The sequence below is a fragment of the Belonocnema kinseyi genome, chromosome 4 (assembly GCF_010883055.1).
Source record: "Belonocnema kinseyi isolate 2016_QV_RU_SX_M_011 chromosome 4, B_treatae_v1, whole genome shotgun sequence".
Classification (NCBI taxonomy): Eukaryota; Metazoa; Arthropoda; class Insecta; order Hymenoptera; family Cynipidae; genus Belonocnema; species Belonocnema kinseyi.
This window is the reverse complement of record NC_046660.1, coordinates 149,741,559-149,744,531: the sequence shown is the minus strand read 5'-3', so window position 1 is coordinate 149,744,531 and position 2,973 is coordinate 149,741,559. Positions and strand designations below refer to the sequence as shown.

At 37.9% G+C, this 2,973-nt stretch overlaps 1 protein-coding gene across 1 annotated transcript in view; it reads left to right on the top strand.

Moving 5' to 3' along the window:
- LOC117171159 (voltage-dependent T-type calcium channel subunit alpha-1H-like) overlaps window positions 1–2,973 on the top strand; it is a 1,009,801-nt gene that overhangs the window by 511,531 nt on the left and 495,297 nt on the right. The gene's annotated exons all lie outside the window — the stretch shown is intronic.

Genomic DNA, 2,973 nt, shown 5'->3' with positions numbered 1-2,973 from the left:
TGATCAAGGGTCGAAAAAAGTTCTAGTTTTGTGATTCATGTAGAGGAAAACCTCCAGAACAGTATCCAAAACATCGATTTTTTGAAAAAAATATCAATTTATTACGTTTATTGTCCACTTACGCCGACTAGGAGTTGTTTTTTTGAAAAAAGTGACTTAAAATTCGTAATCAGCGACCTCAAAAACCCCCAGTAAAGTATTTTCAATGTTTATAAATCGGTTTAAAATCGTAAAACTTGATTTTAATGTCATTTTAATCAAATTTGAAGCAAATTTTCACTTTTCGCGATTTTCTGCCTTTTCATCGCCGTATGGGGGGTTGAAATTTTTGTTAAAAAAAAATCAAAACATGGTTTTCGATGTATTTTTTCCCCTAGAATTCGATTCTGAAGTCAAAAAAATAAAATTTTTCTTTATTTTTTTTATTTAAAAAAACCATGAAAAAACCGTAAAAAATGAGGTTTTTCAAGCAAAACCACATAAAAAATTAGCTGGACCCTACTTTTTTATTGCATATTCAGATTCAGCGTCGAAAAATACATAAGAATATATAGGTCTGGTCAATTGCACAGACACTTTTGTTTTTTTTGTCGGCCTGTGTAATGAAACTGATTGCCAAATTGTCGACTTAGTAAACTTTATTCGCCAAATTAAATTTAACAGCCGGTACACGATTTAAAAGCCTCCATGGTCTTTAAATTTAGTAGGAGCATTGAAAAAAACAACGTAAAGTTTCGGGATGGGTACTTTCGTTATTTACGATGTGCTTCAACAAGATAACTTTACCGACCAAGCGCAGTAGCTCAATCGGCACATCGATCAAATGGTGATGAGATACAGATGGACATCGATTCTATCACTTTTCGGGAAGGTGTTCCATATATATAATACTCTTTTATTGTTAACCGCGTGAGAGGTTTCTGAAAAATAATCCCTAGACGCACCATCAATCAAAGAAGGTCTAATGTTGAAAATTCGTTCCGCCAGCAACTGCAGGGCATGCAGGTTAAAAACGATATTAAGTATATGCTGGAAATGAATGGAGACGTGATGAGATATCGCTTTCGGGCAACAGCACGGGGAGGATCCGTAAGGGGCGAAAAACCTTGTCTCTTCATAGGTCTCCATCCCGAGCTGGTCCATAGAGTGACTAAACAACATCTTGCTAATCAATTAAGATCCATTATGCAGCGCCACCTCATATCTGCGTTTAAAATAAGTAACTACAAAACAAGACACAACAGCAACTAGCAATACCTGTAGCACGCCCTGCAAATGCGGTGTAAGAGAATGTTCATATACCTGGCACACGAGACGCTATGGAGGAGCGGGGGCCGGATCTGGGTGATGACAATCGTTACGTTTGCAACCGCCGGACCATACTCCTGCTTCTGCTAAACTTATTGAACAGCTGAAGGAGCAGTCTGCTGGCTATTTGCCGCGGTCGCGTGTGCCAGGATGAAACACGCCAGATAATGGTCAAGAATCTGAGGTACTTAAGGTCAAGGCAACTATACACGACGTTTCTCCGCTTAGAAGAGGACAGCCTAGCACGGTTGTCTGGGATGAAAAGTCATCTATTTCAGCCACCGATGTAACTCGCATTCGAAAGAGGGCTAAGAACTGCAAAGTACCGGATGTGGATGGATTGTACAACTTCTGGTACAAATACCTAAATGTTTTACATTCTGCCTTTGTTGCGGCCCTTAAAACATCTTGGAAAACTCAGATCACTTGCTCTTTTTTATGATAGAAGGGCGTAACGTATATAATACCCAAAAAGGTAGATGCTGGTAGTACTAGTAATTAACAACCAATCATCTGCCTCTTAAACCTCTATAAGTATCTCACGACTATCATTTCTAACTTCGACTATCAATTTTGTGAGAAGAGAGGAATGAGGTTTATCTTAATAGCATTCGATTATTTACTTAAGGTCCAACTCACTCACCTCCTGTACTCTGATGAACTAAAGATTTAAGCAAGTTAAGTGTTAAAACTGAAAAGCCCACTTAACATCTTGCTGCAATTTTTCTACGAAACATGATGTCTCTGAGTGTGGAGAAATCCAAAAAGCTGCAAATTGCTTGGAGTTATTAAAGTACTAGAGAATGAACACCATCTTTTTTATTGGGACAAGACTAATCTGACTGACCACCTATTCAGACACATTTTTCAAGATGTCTTCTTATTCGGAAGTGTAGCACAAGTTTCTGATAGTATTGAGGGTAAAAAAGGTCTCCATCTATCCGCTCGTGATTTCATGCAATAAAAACATTCATGCGAGGTTTATGAAAATCTTGGAAGAACTGGGAGCTTGAAATTCGCTATATCTCACTTAGAAGGCACTATTGCTGAACACGAGCCCCATCGTCCGGAAATTTCTGGGCCTGAACAAAACTCTCACCATTTAATGTAGTAGTAAGTGTAATAATTGTACATATGATCAGTACGTAAACTTAATGCCATACCCGCATGTCAGAAATATGCAAAGGCACTTGCGAGAAGGATGCAGAAAGCTCTCATGCTTAGGTCGCTTCAATTCAATTAATACAGGAAATTAATATAATATATTTGGTTTTATCAACCGACTTACAATTGGTTGGTACAACCTGCTGCCCACGATCAAACTGATGATAAGTCTACGAGTGGTTCAATTGGAACCTTTCCGGTATCGAATCCAGGTCATCGGTAGGTAGCGCTGGTAGGAGACTGCGTCTTTTCAGACACATACAATGGTCGGAAAAATCCTATCATTTAGCCTGAAATTCAACTTTTATATAGTTCCTAATGTCTATTTTTGAAATGTTTGTTTCTTCTTCCAAGCATAATATTTATAAAGAAGGTAATAATACCAATGAGACTTCCTTTTTAATAGATTTTATGCTTTCACGATGATTCATTTTGATAAAAAGAGATATTTCGGGTTTCACTCGTGTAAAAAACTACTACGAATTGTTTGCCGACGTTTCG